Source organism: Macrobrachium nipponense, chromosome 7, assembly GCF_015104395.2.
Source record: "Macrobrachium nipponense isolate FS-2020 chromosome 7, ASM1510439v2, whole genome shotgun sequence".
Taxonomy (NCBI): Eukaryota; Metazoa; Arthropoda; class Malacostraca; order Decapoda; family Palaemonidae; genus Macrobrachium; species Macrobrachium nipponense.
In genome coordinates, this window is record NC_061109.1 from 56,941,998 (window position 1) to 56,963,590 (window position 21,593).

Sequence of the window (21,593 nt, forward strand, 5' to 3'; positions counted from 1 at the left end):
GTGTCTTTTATAAAGATAATTTTTATCACTGCTGATCACTTACATTCCTTCGATGATAATAATAATGATTAATTAAAATTATTATTATTATTATTATTAACATAATAATAATAATAATAATAATAATAATAATAATAATAATAATAATAATAATAGATCAGAAAACCAGGAAACATATGACAATACACAAAGCACTACACCCAAGAGCAAATACGGTCAGACTATACATAACACGAAAGGAAGGAGGGAGAGGACTACTAAGTATAGAGGACTGCGTCAACATCGAGAACAGAGCACTGGGGCAATATCTGAAAACCAGTGAAGACGAGCGGGCTAAAGGAGTTGCATGGGAAGGACTAATAAAAGGAAAAGAGAACAAGAACCCAAGCACCCAAAGAAATTACAGAGACAGGAGAATGACAGACAGAACAGAGGACAGGCACAACAAGCCAATGCACGGACAATACATGAGACAGACTAAAGAACTAGCCAGCGATGACACATGGCAATGGCTACAGAGGGGAGAGCTAAAGAAGGAAACTGAAGGAATGATAACAGCGGCACAAGATCAGGCCCTAAGAACCAGATATGTTCAAAGAACGATAGACGGAAATAACATCTCTCCCATATGTAGGAAGTGCAATACGAAAAATGAAACCATAAACCACATAGCAAGCAGAATGCCCGGCACTTGCACAGAACCAGTACAAAAAGAGGCATGATTCAGTGGCAAAAGCCCTCCACTGGAGCCTGTGCAAGAAACATCAGCTACCTTGCAGTAATAAGTGTTACGAGCACCAACCTGAGGGAGTGATAGAAAACGATCACGCAAAGATCCTCTGGGACTATGGTATCAGAACGGATAGGGTGATACGTGCAAATAGACCAGACGTGACGTTGATTGACAAAATCAAGAAGAAAGTATCACTCATTGATGTCGCAATACCATGGGACACCAGAGTTGAAGAGAAAGAGAGGGAAAAAATGGATAAGTATCAAGATCTGAAAATAGAAATAAGAAGGATATGGGATATGCCAGTGGAAATCGTACCCATAATCATAGGAGCACTAGGCACGATCCCAAGATCCCTGAAAAGGAATCTAGAAAAACTAGAGGCTGAAGTAGCTCCAGGACTCATGCAGAAGAGTGTGATCCTAGAAACGGCGCACATGGTAAGAAAAGTGATGGACTCCTAAGGAGGCAGGATGCAACCCGGAACCCCACACCATAAATACCACCTAGTCGAATAGGAGGACTGTGATAGAGCAAAAAAAAAAAAAAAAAAAAAAAAATAATAATAATAATAAGAGAGACGGGTAATTCAAAGTTCCTTGAGCTGAATACAAATTATATCATCATGATTACCATCGAAGGAACTTATTGAATTAATAATAATAATAATAATAATAATAATAATAATAATAATAATAATAATAATAATAATAATAATATTTTTGACAGATGGGAATTTTTCCTTTGAAGACTGAGATTGATATTAAAATGTTTAAAACCTTACACACACAACTGTTATCTTTGTATGACAACATATTTTGTTTCAAGAAATCTTCTTGCTCCTACTTTTTATTTTGTATATACAGTTCAACGACATTCACACACGCACACACACGCTCACAAAACAAAAGCGACCAAAATACCACAAGAGACCGAGCCTTTTATTTCGGAGTGATGTGACTCGGAGCTAAATAAAAGCGTGATGCGTTCGTAAATGTCAGCCAGGCTTAAGATGCATTTTCCTCTGCCATCTGAATAATGACTTCGTTTTCTCAGAGCCTTGTTTGGATAAAGAATACAAATGAAATCTAGGTCGTGCTGGGAAAGAGAGAGAGAGAAGAGAGAGAGAGAGAGAGAGAGAGAGAGAGAGAGGGGGGGGGGGGGACCAGGGTTAGGAGTCATCTGATTGACTGCAAAAATAAGCAAGAGAGAGAGAGAGAGAGAGAGAGAGAGAGAGAGAGAGAGAGAGAGACATCTAATTAATCACTAATACGAACAGGTGTCCTAAAGGACACAAACACACGCCATCGACACACAAAGAGAGAGAGAGAGAGAGAGAGAGAGAGAGAGAGAGAGAGAGAGAACCCAACACTCGCCGATAAAAAAGAATCAAAACAAAAATAAAAAAATGAATATGGAACCAAAGAGGATGTGCCTTAGACAACATGAAATCGAATACTCTTGCAGCTGTACGAGTCTCTCCTCTCTCTCTCTCTCTCTCTCTCTCTCTCTCTCTCTCTTTTTGTGTGTCGATGGCTTTTTGCCCTCTCGAGAGTCCCTCTGCCCCAAATCCCACAGCGGGACCTACGGTCTTGAACTCTTCTCCCCTTGCATCTTAGATCTTAGGTGACCTTTTGGTCAAAGGTCACCTTCCTTGTTAAGGGTAAATGTATTGAGGTATTCGCCTCTATTTTTCCACCCACAGTATTCGCAGCAACAAATAATGGAGGAAGAAGGAGAAGAGAATGAAAATTAATTACGAATAAGATTCGATCGCAATTACAGTAACCAGAAATGACAAGATGATACCAGCGGTAGTCAGGGGAGGTGACATCCTGTACAATTCATCAAAGAAGATGAAGAGGAAGTAAAAACAAAGGCTTTAGAAAGGTTTCTTTAAAGCAAAGCAAGCTTCCGGAGATGAGATGACAATACAACGAATACTCCAAGTTCAGTGGAAGTCATATTGCTTGGCTTGTTCCTAAGATACACTTGATTTCACCCATTGTGAACCAGCATTAGTCACTGCTGACTAATGTATGATTACTTATGCCCTTTTTTAACCTTGGAAAATGTGCTTCCGGTTAATGAATTCCTGTGTGATGCTTGAGAAAATGTGTATTGATATTTATCTCATAATTGATTTATGTTGTTTAATATTTGAAGCAAGTAATTACGTTTTGTCAATACCCCTAGGGCCGCCGGTTAAGGTTGAGCGGAATGCTAACATAACGAGATTAGTTTAATATGTAAGTTCTCTGATTTATTTAGTGTACACTAAAATACTTATATAAAAAAATCTATATCGAGGTGAATCGAATTCCAACAGGACGTTATTGAAAATGCTCGATGCAAAAGAGTAGAATCTAAATTGAATTTAAATAAAATAAACAATGACTATAAAGATTTGTATCTGTAAAGGACTTTCTTCGTGTTTTATAGTGAATTTAATATTTGGGTGAGGCTGATAATTTGATAAAGTCCAAAAACCCTTCAGCCCTTTAATGGCTCCCCCCCACCCCGCCCTCCTGCCATTAAGCTGAATATCATTCTATTAATTCAGTTACAGTCAGAAGTCTTTTCAAATTTAAAGGCAGCCAAAGCCCCTTGATGACCTCAGGTGTCGTATATAAATTCGATTGCCATAGATATAGCCTGGGATCGACACTGAGGTTGTTAAAGGTGCGAATTGATAGTCATGGGGCGTCAGTTTTAGAACTGGTGTCATGGTATAATCTTGAGGTCTCTAATATCCGAGACCATGCAAAAAAATGCGAACATAATATCCAGTACAAAGATTTTAAAAATCTGGGTAGGGCGCCGAACCACCAAATGTTGACAATTCTGGAGTCATCATTTTTAAAACGGGCAGTTCAACCCTTAAACGCCCAGTCTTCTTCGGCACCTTTGTACTTCTCGTGACTTCTGCTAGTCTGGTTGTGCTCGCATATTAGTACAAATGAAGAAAATAGAAAGCTGAATTTTTGTTGTTCCATAGTCATATATAACACCATAGTGCAAAGTTCTATAGGTCCACCTTGTGGCATTTCAAGATCTAAGATTGCCGCAATGATGGCTGGCGGGCCGATAGAAAATGTATAAATTGCGATAAGTTTTGAGACTAATAAAAGAACTCCTTTTTCCTGTTTAAATATGTGTTTTAACACCCCATAATTCCAATTAAAATATTTCAATACTCTTGCATATCAATATTCATAGATGAGCCAAGATGGCTAACAAAATTGCCGTCATCGTTATGCAAAGAGAAAAAAAATCAATATGCCCAGAATTTCTTTTTTTGTATCTGTCTAGTATCAGTGGTGATAGTAACAAGAGCCACGTTCGTGGCATTGAAGTGGAGGTAAAGAGCACATGAATATTCCTGAGTGTCACGTGTGATCAATGAGAGTGCTGAAATGGAGGGATATTTCCTTCATGACTTTTAAAAGCACCAACCTCTTTATTCAATAAAAAGGACTTGTGAGAAAGAACTTGAAAAGTGGGCTGGCTGCTATCCTGAAGTCCAAAGTGAGTATCCACCTTAACCCTCCTTGTGGAGCACACTTCATTCTTGATGGAGGGCACCTTCTTCAAAGCTTGCCATGGCCAGAGAATGTTACATATGATCAAGTGTGTGACCACTATGTTTCGCATGTACTTGAACGTTATGGGAGGGATACCATAATTGTGTTTGATGTTTGATGGGTATGGCAGCAACACGTCGACCAAAGTAGCAAAGCCGAAAATCCATTGGCCGATGTCATGCCTGATTTGGAAATGAGAATTACCACCCAACAAAAAACATTTTTAGCTAATGGCAAGAATAAGGACCGATTGATTAAGTAAATAATGGGAAAATTCCAAGCCAAAGGTGTGACTGTGAAGCAAAGCATTGCAGGTGCGGACTGGCTGATTATATCAACAGCCATGGACATTGCAAGAGCAGAAAATACACCAGTTGTTGTTGTAGGAACGGATTCAGATTTGCTTTGGATGTTAGTTGCACACGCTACCACAGATATGGTTCTCCATATGCTGTTTTGCCAAACCCCATGGCAAATGTACTCTATTGGGAAAATTCAGGAGGCCTTTCAAAACATCAAACCACACTTAATGCAGCCACAGGATGTGATACTGAGCCTGCACTCAACAATCAAGGGAAGAAGAAGACTTGCAGTCTTGTTTGATGGTGATAACTAGGATTGCCAGAGTTTTTTTCCTCGATCTTGGAGTACTCAAGATGAAATAGCATGAGTTGGAGAGCTGTTTCATTCGCTCTTGTACACCGATTAGTTCACAGAACATCTTTGACATCATCTAGTTTCAAACTGGAATCACTCCCACCTTTTTCTGCAGCTGCCAAATTCCACAGCTACAGAGCATACCTTGCTGTTCAGCAGTGGCATGGAAATAAAATGCCCCCAGTTGGGTGGGGTTGGCAGCACAGGGAGGGAATATTAGAATCAGTCGGGACTGACAGACCTGTTGCTCCTGAGAAAGTGTTGAGAATGATATTTTGTGGGTGTAAGACAGGGTGTGGTAAACCATGTTCTTACCACAGGTCTGGCCTGGAGCGTAGCTTATTGTGTACTGTTTGCAATTACCACAATTGCAAGAACTCTGATAGGGTCATTGATTTAAAGAGGTTCATGACAGTGCTTAAATAAGGGATACAAGTGACGGACTGTAAATACATCCAATTCTTGTTGTGCCAAATGTGAACGTTTTTCATTGTTTGAATAAAATAAAAACTTGTTCTTTTAAACTGATTATTTTGTCATAATTCTTTGTGACTTTCTGTTTCCATTCCAGGATAGTCTTCTTGTATTTGTTTGTATCATTATTATCTTAAGTAATTGGAATACATCCTATTAGAATTATGAGGTGCTAATATATTCATCTATTCACTGAAAGTACATGTATATGTGACGTTACCCATCTTCAATTTTTTAACTAACATCAATTGCTACTTCTGGAACTTTCTGATGTAGCCAGCCATATGATATCCTAAAACTATGTACAAAAATCAACTTTTCAATTATTAAAGGAAAATTAACATTTCAGTTCTTGTGACTCACTTCACTTTATGAGGAATTTTATTATAACGTGTCCATTATGTCTGTCATCTTTAATCTTTTTTTTATATATTATCTCTATCTGAAGTCACGGGTGAATTCTGTTAAAATCCCATTTTCCTAAAATATGAATTTAGCCGCAGAAAGGTATATGTAGAGGTTGAAACTCATGGAACTTCGTGCTGTGACCATCCACATACTATTCTGAAGCCATGTACAAAAAATCACCTTTCTACTAATTACTCTAGAGTACCTAATGCTCTGGATACATAAAAAATAATCAATCTGTTTTCATGTCGTTCTTCTGAAGTTTGTGTCCTCTCTTTTAGCATAATGTAGGTTTTTTGTAATCATTATATATAACTATTTTTTAATCGACTGACACTAGTATTAATTAATGTTGATTACTTTTTAGCTTGAGAATGAGACGCGTCTTGAAACTTGGAAGACTCTGGGATATGTCTTCTCCCCCCGATGTGGATATTAGTTCAGATTTTTAGAAACTGCCAACTACCTGCTTTATATATATATATATATATATATATATATATATATATATATATATATATATATATATATATATATATATATATATATAGCAGGTAGTTGGCAGTTTCTAAAATCTGAACTAATATCCACATCGGATATTAGTTCTCTCTCTCTCTCTCTCTCTCTCTCTCTCTCTCTCTCTCTTCTCTCTCTGTGTGTGTGTGTATGTGTGTGTGCGTGCGTGCAGCGACTGAAAACTCACCCACCATATCTTGCATACTTCCGGTGAGAAACAAGTATAGCCAACACTGACTCAGGACTTTGTCACTCATGACTCATTTTTACCTAACCACCTCGACAGCTAACTGATGTTCAGATGGAGGGAAGTGGCTGGAAACTATAACATAACATTTAATAAATTCTGACACATTATTTTTTTAGTATCATCACTCAAGAAATAATGTGAAGATGGGAAGAAGTAGTCCATTGCTGTGATTAATGTGGACAAATGTGGAATAAGATGGCGTGTAGCACAGTTTTTTATTTTATTATTATTATTATTATTATTATTATTATTATTATTATTATTATTATTATTATTATTTTCTTTTTTTGAAAAAAATGGTTTTTTACTAGTTTTGCTGTTCAGTAAAATTTATGGACAGTTCGTTTTCATATTTGTTTAAAATGAGAGAGAGAGAGAGAGAGAGAGAGAGAGAGAAGAGAGATGAAAGTTATTGCTTGGAAGCCATGAGAGAGAGAGAGAGAGAGAGAGAGAGAGAGAGAGAGAGAGAGAGAGAGAAGAAAGGAGTTTATTCCTTAGAAGCCATGAGAGAGAGAGAGAGAGAGAGAGAGAGAGAGAGAGAGGAGAGAGAGAGAGAGAGAGAGAAGCAGCTCTGTAGTTCAGATGATTAGATATCACTGAATATTAGTTACATAGCTTTTTATATGTATGTTTTATGATTATTGCTTTCTAGATGCTGCTTTACGTATGTATTTACATATGATAATAACACGATCTATGGAAATGGTTTTTTTAAAAGTATAACTCATAGAATCGGTGAGTGTGTTTGGATATTAATGTATATGGAAATTAATCAAGTTTGAAAAAAAAAACTGCCATGCGGCATTTAAAAACTTGATTGAATTTATTACATAAACCTTCTGCGCGAATAAATAATTACTCATATGAATGAGGAAATCAATGGACAAAAAGAAACTAGTAAAAAAAAAACTTTACATAATTTTGGAGGCCGGACGAATTGGCAATCCGATGGCCTTGTTTAACCCTAAGCGGGCGAGCGGCATCCCCTCCCTCACCTCCAATAAAGCTCCCCAAAGAATGACACACCAAAAAAGCTCCCAAAAGAAATTACACCCTTCTAAAAAGCTCCCGAAAGAAATGACACCAAAAGAACTCCCCAAACAAATTACACCCATCTAAGAATCTCTCCAAAGAAATGACACATACCAAATGAACTCCCCAAAGAAGTGACACACACCGAAAGAGCTCCCCTAAGAAATGACGCACACCAAAAGAACTTCCCTAAGAAATGACACCCACCAAAAAAACCTAAAAAAAACTGACGTCCCCAAAAAAGCTCCCCCAAGAAATGACACAAACCAAAAGAGCTCCCCAAAGAAATGATACGCATCAAAAGAATTCCCCAAAGAAATGACACAAACCAAAAGAGCTCCCCAAAGAAATGACACCCACCCAAAAAAGATGCCCTCCAAAAATACGCTCCCAAAAATGCCCTCAAAAGTCTTAATTAACTGCTACCCCCGGAAAAGCTGCTACCAAGAAAAATCTTCCCCCAAAAAGAAGAAAAAAAAATATCGCAAATCACCCCACTCCAAAATCCTCCACCCAAAGCAACCTCCTCCACAAAAGACCCCTACTACAAAGACGCCCTTACTAGAAAAAAGAAAAAACTTTCATTCACAAAGAAAAAATGTAAGAAGGAAAATAACTTGGCTTGGTCCGTAATAAGGGAAGGATACACCTACTTCCTGTAAAGGATAATTCTTTCGTAGGTTGCCGGGGGTATGAGCACATTACAAGTTTTAATTTTGTTTTTTTTTTTATTTTTATCTGTGTTTTACTCCGCGAAAGACATCTACAACACAGCTGAATATACAGTTTGAAAATTATATGCACACAAAAATCGAGATTTATTTTTATCATTGAGAGAGAGAGAGAGAGAGAGAGAGAGAGAGAGAGAGAGAGAAGAGAGAGATTTACCAAGATATATACTTTCTAATTGTACAACAAAAACATTTCAGTAGAACGCAATTAGAATAATGGTTGTATGAGCACATCACTGATATAATATTACCCCATTTCTGATGATATTTATAGCAATAACCAAGTAACCAGTCGACAATGGAATACAATACGTAGTTTTAGGAATTATGATTTATGAATGCTTGGGAGCTCTTATATAAGATTAGCACTTAGAATTGTCTTGCTTCGAGTTTTACCATTCAGACATACACTTCAGACTTATAAAAATGTTGACTATGGGCGATTTATATTAAGCGATATAGAATAACATAATAACTTATCAACATTCTTAAATATAGGAATTCTACCTATTCAAGATAATATTTTTTTAGATGTAATATAGGAATCCTCTTAGATATTTACATTATTTGTTACACCATTATTTGGTAAGACTGCTATTCAGAAGAAATAAATATCTTCGACACTTCCATAATCTGAGAATACAGTGTTACCGGGAAAGTGTTCGTGTGTGTGTGTGAAAGTTATTCTAGCAGATTATACTATAACGTTTGCTGTCTACAAGTGAAGTCTTTGTTATTTTTGGCCTAAGCAGTAAAGGTTATTTTCAAAAAAGGACTACTAGACATCCTAACAATTGTCTTCGTCAGAAATTTCCCCCAGTATTTTTATATTCGTTATCCATTTCCCACTCGCTCGCCTTTTATTGAAACCTTGTTCCATATTCTGAATCGTGATCAGCCACCTGAGACACAGAGAAACAGCCCCTGGGCTATGAAGCCATTAGTCCTGCCCCTCCCACCCCCAAATGGTTCGCACTGCATGGGGTCCATATAAGTACTCGTCCAACCGGGATTATTCATGGCCTAAAGGAACCTTACCATACACCAGGCCCCCCAACTCCTCTACAAAGGTGTTCTGCGTTGCTAATCATAAATTAATTTTCTTACTGGAGCAGGTGTGACAGAACGACGTATAGGCGGTAGATGCCGGAATCCTGTTGACGAAAATGACCCGTTTGTTGATTTTTGGTTGAGATTTGTGTACCGGAACGCTGGAATACTACATTGGGAATAGAGCCTGGGATTACCCTGTATCCCTCTGACAGATTCCAATTCATTGTTTGATTGATGATAGCGGTCTCAGAGAAAGTGGAAATCGTAATTAGGAGCCAGTGCTAAAGGATTATTCCCACCAAAATCCGCCATTGTCTAAGAAGAAATAACTGAGACCGTCAGGTCTTGGGATAATCCTGTGGCCATATTTTCTAGTTGATTTTCCAACAGATGACCCGAGGGGCGCGACCTGACTTTTATACCACGCTACAGCGTGCCATGTCGTACAGGGTTGTAATGTGTGAATCGGTTTCGCCGTAGGCTGCAGCGCAATTAGGAGGCCCACGTGCTTCGCGGCGGAAGAAAACAACGACGGCGAACAATGCAGAGGTGACCCTAGCGCCTACCCCGCAGCAGTCACCGTGGGTCCCACGTGCAATGCCTGGAGCTACGTCAGGAGACATTTGGCGTGACCACTCCCACGACTTGTTTTGAACATTTCAAAACTGAGTGGGCTTAACGGCGCCCTAGTGGGCGGAGCTTAGCACCCGGACGACACGTCGCCGTACGTTTTACGATTTTACGTGTGTTTTACGTTACATTTACGGTTTACTGACGTGAGCTGTTGCCAACTACCAATTTCCGCTCATGCGTGGCCGTGCGTGCGTTGATACGTGAATGTGTGACCTTAGCATAAGAAGAATGGTCAGCTAACCATAGTCGAATTAGGAAAGTTTTGGGATGTGCCCTTTTACTATACAAAGCGAGAGAGAGAGAGAGAGAGAGAGAGAGAGAGAGAGAGAGAGAGAGAGAGAGAGAGAGAGAGAAATGAAAACAAAGTATCCTTGTAGACAACATTTTTTCATCCACTTCAGAAGAATCGTTAAGCCTCACTCGAGTAGAAAAATTAGAGTGCCATAAAATACCCATAAACAAACATTCTCTCTCTCTCTCTCTTTCTCTCTTATTTATGAAGTATCCATAGTAGATAACCTCTGTCTACTTCATGTCTGGTATGTCCTTGAATCTTAAAAAAAAAGAAGAGATAAATAACTAAATAAAATAAAATAAATAAATGTCAGAAATGATATTCTATCCAACTATGTACCACGACAATATTTACTTCGGTTTAAACCAATTTATAATTGTAATTTTATTTCTGTCTTTGCGTTAACAGTTTTAGTCATAAGAAATATATATAATTAATGTTGTTTATTTATTACCGTACTTTATTTTTATTATGCAGTACTAGTTCTCCTCTGGATCCTGGTGTTACTCATGAAAGATAAATATAGTTACGTGCGAGTTTTTACGAAACTCTTCCTATAAAGCTGAGCATCTTGACTATCAAGATTAACCAACTTTTGGGAATTATAGGAATGTTACTTGGGTGATAAATGCACACCCTGAGGAGTAGATCTCCCTTCCCTGACGGAGATTTGCTTCCCGTTAACACCCCTGGTCAAAATTGTCTTAGATTCTAAGACTAAAAAGATTTGCATTGTATTTATTGAAGCCTTTATCTGATACTGGAATTCTATGCAAAGTAGTTAACTGTGTCATGGAATATTTGTTTAGTTTTGTAAAAACGATGAATAGCTAGAAATGGAATGAAAATCCTAATTATTAAAGTGCTTATCTACCTATCTATTTATCTACCCATATATCTCTACCTATCTAGCTATCTGTCTATGCATCTCTTAATCATAAGGTTAGAAATAGTAAATACGAAATAAAGATGTTAAAGAAATAGCTATCTATCTACCTACCTACCTATCTATCACTACAAGTACCTATCCATCTATCTATCAATCTGTCACTATAAGTAACTATCTACCTATTTGTAAACTACTACAAGTATTTATCTATCTATATATCTGTCGGTCACTACAAGTGACCATCTATCTATCTATCTATCTATCTATCTATCTATCTAACTACCTCTTTGTCTACCACTACAAATACCCATCTGTCTATCTATCTGTGTATCACTACAAGTACCTATCTATCTATTTATCTACCCAGCCAATGCGGCATCTTCGATACAGGAAAAAAAACGAGGTAACTTTTATTCTCCTCCTACAAAATATTTCTCAAGTTAACTCGGCTGATCACATTCTACAGGCGTTCCGGGTCAGGTTTTTTTTCCCTTTCCATTGTTCTCTCTTTTTACCTTATTATTTTGGATAGGCCTACGGCTCCTGTGGGTCGTTACGGCTTCTTGTTATTATTTCCGCATTTATTTGTATTCCCCCGGGACGGTGTGTCCACATGAACTGGGAACAGAGTCACTTTAGTTTTTTTTTTTTTTCTTTTCATGAGGGAACTCCGTTACGCTGTTTAGGTCAAGAGGACAGTAACATGAAATAGGTGATTCATGAATACTTGCTTGGTACGAGCATGCACACATGCACTTACTATACTACTAACATTTATATATATATATATATATATATATATATATATATATATATATATCTATATATATATATATATGTATATATATAATATATATATATCATATATATATATATTATATACATACATATATATATATATAAATATATATGTATATAAATATATCTATTATATATATATTGTATATATATATATATCATATATATATAATATATATATATATATATATATATATACATATATATATATATATATATATATATATATATATATATATATTCGCAACAAAAATGTCGAAAGCCCTGAGTTCCCGTGGTTATTATTAATTATTACTTAAAATATCATAACCAAAACAAAGAAATGAAAAGCAACCTATATCATAACCAAAACGAAAAAGTGAAAACAACCGAATCCACAAACTCACAAACACAAACACTGAGAGACAGACAGACAGACAGACCCATCACTGCTGCCTACCATACATCCCAAGCAGATGACGTCAAGCGTCAAGGGTCTCCCTCATAACTGCATTGATTCAGCCCTGTAGCCACCCTCTTGAGTTCAGGCGAGACCCCGAAAGTACGCCGAGGCACTTTGAACCCTTTCAGCACCCCGACCCCTTTTCAATTGGCCCTTGTGTCCTCTGAAACTCGAGTTCTTGACCTCTGATCATCTCGAGTCTTACCTTCACCCCAATGGAGTCTTTCATTGGAAGGTCCTCCAGGGGCAAATGGGTCGATCCGCCGCCGCTGCCTTCAATCGACTTATTCACTCGTTCCTCGTAATGAGAATGGCGGAGGATTTTTGAGAATATTTGAAATATTTTAGGATATTTAGAATGCTTGAGGATATTTGAGAATAATGGAGGATATTTTGTAATATTTGAGGATATATGGGAGTATTTGAGGATATTTGGGAGTATATGTGAAATCTGAGGATATTTGAGAATATTTGAGGATATTTTGGAATATTTGAGGATATTTTGGAATATTTAAGGATATATGAGAGTATTTGAGGATATTTGGGAGTATATGTGAAATCTGAGGATATTTTGGAATATTTGAGGATATTCGAGAGTATTTGAGGATATTTGGGAGTATATGTGAAATCTGAGGATATTTGAGAACACTTGAGGATATTTTGGAATATTTTAGGATATATGAGAGTATTTGAGGATATTTGGGAGCATATGTGAAATCTGAGGAAATTTAAAAATATTTGAGGATATATGAGAGTATTTGAGGATATTTGGGAGTATATGGAAAATCTGAGGATGTTTGAGAATATTTGAGGATATTTTGGAATATTTGAGGATATATGAGAATATTTGAGGATATTTAGGAATGTATGTGAAATCTGATTATATTTATGAATATTTGAGGATATTTGGGAATATGTGTGAAATCTGAGGATATTTGAGACTATCTGAGGATACCTGGTGACATATGGGAATATTTGAGGTTATTTAAGAATATCTGATAATATTTGGGAATATATGAGAACATTTGAGACTATTCGAGCGCATTGAGAATATTGAGGAAATTTGAAAATATTGAGAATTCTGAGAATAACAGGCAATACTTGAGGATGTTCGGGAAGATTGAGGATATTTGTGAATATTTGACGATAGTTGAGCACATCGAGAATATTTGAGAATCTTTGTGAATATTTGGCACTGATTCCCCCCACCCTCCCTCAGAATGGCTGCACAAATAATAATAATAATAATAATAATAATAATAATAATAATAATAATAATAATAATAATAATAATAATAATAATAACAACATTTCCCCTGAAAGTGATAAGTTTTATCAAGAATATCAATTACGATCGTCAAATAAATGAAAGACCTCCAGCACCTATCACTACGTATGATTCTGTGGCACTTCAGTTGAACAGGAATATTGAAACTTGTAGCACAGGAGGTAGACAATGGAGGCCTTAGCTGACGTGGGCTATTAATACATTGAGTCAAAGCAATTTACATTTCCTAATTCCGTAATCCGTCTTTTTTACGACAGACAGACATCACTGTAGGATAACATATCTGAGCCTTAACTGAATTATAAGACTGATTCCAACGGCCAAGTCTAGGTATAACTGTTCTCTTTGTACAATATATTTATTAAATGTAGTCTTGCACCACCTCAATAATAAATATTTTCTCTTAAAACGTCATGTCGTTCCTGACGCTTCAACCCAGTTATTGCCACAGTTTTATTCAGAATTTCTATCTCATCTTTATGCACTATAACCTGAGTTACTCAAAGACTGGATGCTGCTGAGGCTATCTCTCTCTCTCTCTCTCTCTCTCTCTCTCTCTCTCTCTCTCTCTCTCTCTCCAAGACGAATGACCTGTAAAAATATGCACGCATGTATATACGGGGACAGGCGAATATACATCCAGCGGACGTGAAAGAATACACCAGCCATGTAATATACAATTCCCCCCAAGATTTGCTTAAAATCTCAATCTGGTAAATGGAGGGAGCCACTGCCATACTGCGCCCAAAACAAAAGAGAGAGAGAGAGAGAGAGAGAGAGAGAGAGAGAGAGAGAGAGAGAGAGAGAGAGAGAATACGCCATAGTTAGAAATTCAAATTAAACGGTATAAAGTTAGACTGAAAGACATGCTGCAGCTGAAAAAGATTTTGATGTGGCCTGAAGATTGTGAACAAATAATCAGGTTGAAATAACATAATTATCCAATACACTTGAATATCTACAAGAAATATTTTAAGTTAATGAAATAATACAGAACATTCATAGACACTGATATATTTGAAACTTGAAACAATCTGACGCCAATACAAGACAAAAAACACGTAAATAGAAACATACAAAACTGAGAGAGAGAGAGAGAGAGAGAGAGAGAGAGAGAGAGAGAGAGAGAGAGAAAGCAGCTGCGGTAGCAGCAGCAGCCCAGCAGCAGCAGCAGCAGCATCAGCATGTGAAAAGGTGAAAATTCATCTCACACGTGACTAAACTCACGCAAAAATAAAAAAAAAAGAAAAAAACTCTTCTTAGAAATCTCAAAAGCGATCATCAAGATTTATTAGCCCGGCCGAATGCGAAACGATTTCAAGTGGGGGTGATACCCGATATCTCGCGAATTCCGCGGATAAAGTAGAAACGCGCAATTCGGCGATAAAAAGGAGGAATAGAATCACGTAGATAAACAAACGGGGTTGAAAGAGACTGTGGTTGAACAGGGGATGTCTTGTCAGAACACCTGCACACTATGAAATCACTTAGGGCCAGGACATCTTGAGAGAGAGAGAGAGAGAGAGAGAGAGAGAGAGAGAGAGAGAGAGAGAGGAGGTAGTCTGGATAAGTGTTAAAGTTCTATTTATGTTATATTTCACAGATTTACACACGTGTTTATGTACACATGCATAGGAAATACCCATATAAATTACAGTCATTATATGTGATATTGCATTCATAAAAACAGTGCTTCCATCTATTTTTCAAAAAAATACACACAAACACACACACACACCCCACACACACACACACACACACACACACATATATATATATATATATATATATATATATATATATTTATATATATATGTATGTATATATATACACACCACACGTGTGTGTGCATTTATAAATGTAGAATAGGAGCACTTTTTACAAATGTAAAATCACACACAATGACTGTAAAAAAAGAACATATTTTATTTGTGTTTGCTATACGGTCTAAATATGTGATACATACTTACACATGTGAGTAAATCTGTGAAATATACCTAAATACCAAGCCTGATTCTATCCAGAATATCTCCTCTCTCTCTCTCATCTCTCTCTCTCGCTCTCTAATCACCTCCTCTCTCTCTCTCTCTCTCAGATATCCTAGCTCTAAGTGATTTCATATATATATATATATATATATATATATATATATATATATATATATATATATATATATATATCATATAATATACATACATATATATATACACATATATATGTGTGTGTGTAAATGTATATAAATAGAGAGGGAGAGAGAGAGGAAAACAGCTTTACATTTTGGAAATCTAATTGATATTGTGCGTGCGCACGTGTGTATATGTGTGCGTATTAGAGAGAGAGAGAGAGAGAGAGAGAGAGAGAGAGAGAGAGAGAGAGAGAGAGAGAGAGGAAACATAAATCCCTTTTATTGGATCAGTATCGCTGTCGATGTGGATGACTTTTTGATGTCTAACTTGTCTCTGCGGTTTCAAGGGAAAATTAGCTTTCATGAGACGGTGTCAAAGCATCTTCTACTGGATCCTTCGTCTCGGAAGTGTCAAGTTTCACATCCCCGTCACTCTCGCGGTGGATACGGGGATTTTGTTATATTACACTTTTTTCCATCCGTATTCGTCATTTTAAAGTATTCTGTGCGTGACCTTTATAAATTTACGAGTGACCGGGTTTTAAGATTCTCAGCTGGTGACGTCTTTGCTTTGTAAATTACTAATGTTTTATAACAGGTATCTGAATGTGGTTTTATGATGTATACGAGCGCCATTGTTTTATGATTCGTAATTGATGCTTTTGGTTTGTAAGTGATTTCACAAATCTGTAAAATCACTTACAAATCTGTAAAAATACAATACAATGTTGGATTTACTAAGCAAAAACATCAATTACGACTCTTAAAACAATGGCACTCGTATGCATCATAAAACCACATACAGATGTTTTAAGATTCTGAATTTTGCTTCTTAATTCTATTACAGCAATGTATTGTGTATTACAGTTTTGTGTAAGTGATTTTACGGTGTCTATCTCATAAGTTAGAATATTTTTATTTTGTAAATCCATTAGTGTTATGCATTGTTACAGGTTTCTGTAACTGATTTTCATAAATTGACGAGTGACATTGTTTTAAGTGATTTTTTTGCTTTGTGAATTAGTTAGTAGTGTGTTTTTACAGGTTTTTGTAAGTGACTTTATGACATCTACGAATGATAGCGTTTTAAGATTCTTAGCTGATGATGTTTTTGATTCGTAAATATATTGTTATAATGTATTTTACTAGATTTTGCCAGTGATTTAATGATGTCTGCAAATGATAGTGTTTTAAGATTCTCATTTGGGTTTTTTTCTTCGTAAAACCATAAGTACTGCATTTTTACAGTTTTTTGTGAGTGATTTCATGATGTACTCAAGTGACATTATTTACATATACTCAATTGACGATTTTTTGCTTCGTAAAGTTTTGTGTAATGTAATACAGACATATTTACTAAAATCTTAATGAAATTATAAAAAAAAAACAATCAGGTTTGCGTTTACCATTCAGATGAATTAACCAGGAAAACAAATCTAACCGCAGAGATTTAAATTCATAAGCCTTCTGACAGTGAAAGTCTTTGGAAATATTCTCCTTTACCAGTTTTTGGATCCAAGAAATATTAGTCCTAGGGAGCGATACCCGAAGTATATCTTAGTTTCGCCAGACCACTGAGGACCTGATTAACAGCTCTCCTAGGGCTGGCCCGAAGGATTAGATATTTTTACGTTACTAGGAACCAATTGGTTACCTAGCAACGGGACCTACCACATTATATCGAGAAATAAATTTCTATCACCAGAAATAAATTCCTCTGATTCCCAGAAACCCTTGGAGTCACTATCTAGGAAATATCCCAATTTTATTCCCAGCAACAGCTTAGAAGTCTCAGTGAGCCTCAGTACTTATGGACTCCAAACTTTGTGAACTTACAGAGCAGACTACTGTGACATAGATCAACCTCAATTACTCGGTGAGTCTCGAGCCTTGCAAATATAAACAAAAACTCTATTTGTAATTTTTTTATTTGTATGTGATAAAACATTCAGAACCATTCGTAAGATAGAACAGTATAAATTTTGTTTTTTATTTTTCAAATTTATTTTATTTGTTATATATGACCTTAACATCATGTTCACAATATAATAATAATGATGATAATATTTGTAGTAGTTGTAGTAAGAGCAGTAATGATAATGTCACAACTACTGCGTTTAATGTATATAACAGTATATAAATTGGTGATGATATAATAATAATAATGATAATAATATCCTCAGCCTTTGTGTAAAATTTCCCACCAGTCGTTAGATAAAAATCCCAATTTCCCTTTAAATTCCTACAAGCTCCTGAAGACGGAAATTTTAATATCAAAGAGAGAGAGAGAGAGAGAGAGAGAGAGAGAGAGAGAGAGAGACTGACGACGAAAAACACAGAGAGAGAGAGGAGGTCAGACCACTCTGACGCGCGTCGCCGACGGTTCCGCAAAAAAAAAAAAAAAAAAAACTTTTTAATATCAATTTTTCGCCGAAAGTTTTTCTCGTTTTATTACAGAGGCCTCTCTCGAACACCCACCCCTCCCCAAAACTTCTCAAATCCCCCCCCCCCAACAACCCCCACCACCCTCCTCCCACCTCCCACCTTTCCCACTGAGGAACCCAGAAGGAATTCCTTGTGTTTTGTGGAAAGTTTTTATTATATCAAATTAATGGGGTTAGAGTTCTTGGATATCTGGGGTATCGGAGTCTTAGTTACGTGTAAGACGAGAGGGAGATGGTATTAAATATAGTGGCTTATATATATGTATATACACACACACCAAAAAACCACACACAACACACACACACACACAACATATATATATATATATATATTATATATATATATATATACGAGAGAGAGAGAGAGGAGAGAGAGAGGAGAGAGAGAGAGAGAGAGATCTTTGTGTGTGCTATATAGATGTATATATATGTTATATATATATATATATATATATATATATATAGATATATATATATATATATATATATATATAGATTATATATAATATATATATATTATATATATATGCTTAACAAAAAATCACAGTAGATGCATGTGACTAACATTAAATAAGCGAATACCACAGGAAAATGATAGTCAGAAATCCAAGCGTAAAGACGAAAGCGCTTGGATTTCTGACTAGTATTTTCCTGTGGTATTCGCCTATACATACATACATACACACACACATATATATATATATATATATATATATATATATATATATATATCAGTATATCTATACGTGTGTGCGCGTGTGTGTGTAGTATATATACCCAAACGTACTCAACGCATCGATTCAAATCCTGCACCCAATATCGGGCATATCCTCTAATACTCACAGACAAACACACACATAATGGCTGGGAATTAAAATATGGTTGTTATCGAAAGGCTTTTACCCCACTTTGAAGCATATTGACGAACTGACGGGCACGTGACTGACAGGCAATTACTCGCTGATATTATTAAGCTCTCTGTCACGTCATACGGGCATTTAAAAATTTCAACCGATTGGCTTTTTTCTTCAGCTAGTGTTCCTGTTTGTTTATTTTCTTTATCTATATGGTTTCTCTACTGTGTGTGTTAATAATATATATATATATATATATATATATATATATATATATATATATATATATATATATATATATGACATACACATATATATACGTATTATAAATAATGCATTTGTGTATATATACATATATTATATGAAGACTATTACAGCCATAAAATGCAGAGAAAAGACACTAGTTCTGGAAATTGAGATGCCACATAAATCTCAACAAATCAATCAACCCGGAAAAAAGCCACATTAAACCCTTTCCAAAATTACAAAAAATAGAAACAGTCCCCAAATAATCCCAGGTAAAGCCATTAGAGAAAATCGAACAGAAATAAAAAAAACGAAAAATAAGAAAAAGTTCAAAACGAGAACGACAGAAAGGGTCATCATTAACCCAAGTTCTTAATGATAGTTTAACGATCACATTTCATTGAATATCACTCACTTTCCGAGTTCCTTTCGTTCAACATCTCGAAAAAGGAAGTGATGGAGGGAAAAGTAGAGGCGATCTATCTTTTAAAAGGTGCCACAATCGCTGTTTTTCTTTTTATTATATTTTCTGTTCTTTGTTTGTTTTTTGTTTTTCAAAATAAAGTTGTAGGTACTTTATTACTCCTACTTGAAATAGCCAGATAGCAGAATTCAATCAAAGCTTTAAGAAAAATTTTTGTCTCTTATTTTTTGTTTTGTTAATTTTTTTTTTCTTTCAATAAGGCTCTATGTTTATAGAGTATACTTAACCCCTCCAATTTAAAATAGCCCGATAGTATACTTATATAACATAATAAAAATAATACAATCACAGTTTTTTAAGAAATTCGTTTGCTTATTATTTTCTATTTTTTGCTATTTTTGTTTTTTTCTCCAATAAAGTTGTAGGTTTATGGATATGGAGAGTAATCTATCCCTCTAATATAAATTAGACAGAAATTTCCCTTTTTTAACGTTAGAGGAAAAATATAATTCTTTTTTTACTATTTTCTCTCCTCTGGTTTTATGTTTTTTTTTTTTTCTACTAATAAAGTTGTAGGTTTATGGAATGTACTCTATGCTTCCTACTTATAAAGATCCAGAAAATATACTTTTATAACGTTAGAGAAAAATCTTCCAGTCATTTTTATGTCACCTGAATGGTAGCTATAAAAGAGCGGAAATTCTTCGATAGTATTGAATCGTTTTAGCCAAGTGATTTAATCACAAGAATATAAAATAATTTTACTGTTGCTATAGATTAAGCTGGCCTTATGCCAGCACGACACATCGTTTTTGGAGCAACTCTTTTAAGAATAGCTTTAAGATTTCAGGTCGTGAACTCAGTTTTTACCATTATTCGATTCGAGATTTCTCTTTATTTCATCTCTGCAGCAACAGACCTTGAGTTACTCAGGAACTAAGGATGTATGCTACAACCGCCTCTCTCTCTCTCTCTCTCTGCCCCTCTCTCTCTCTCTCTCTGCCTCTCTCTCTCTCTCTCTGCCTCTCTCTCTCTCTCTCTCTCTCTTTCTCTCTTGGTCTATCTTCTGCTCCAAACGAATGACCTGTTAACATATGCGCGCCAGCGGACGTGAGAAAATACACCAGCCATCTAATATTCAATTCCCCCCAAGATTTGCTTACAATTTCAATCTGGTAAATTGAAGGAGCTACTAAGAGAGAGAGAGAGAGAGAGAGAGAGAGAGAGAGAGAGAGAGAATACACCATAGTTTAGAAATTCATGGATATTACAATACAAATTGGAATGTGTGAAGTTAGACTGAAAGTCATGCTATAGATGAATACAATCTAATAATCTAGGTATGGGCTGGGGACTGTAAACAAACAATTAGGTTGAAATAACAAAATTGAAAGAAGAAGCCCTAAAAATTGTAAACTGGTACATATTTAGTTCAACTCGCCTTCTGCTTCTTCTTCAGATATTATTTTGGACATTGTTCCATAGTGTTTCTTGACTACATCGAACCTTCTCCACTCTTTTGTCCTCCTCGTTTATGTGAGAAGATTACGACATCAAGTGTCAATCAATTTGAATATGGAATTATCTGATTATTTACGTGAATCTTAAGTCTTTTATCCTGCATATTTGTCGACTACTCAAGGGATCTTAGAGTTACAAATAATGATAAATCTTGGCGGATGTTTGCAGACTTAGGAGAAGGCTCTCGTATTTGAAG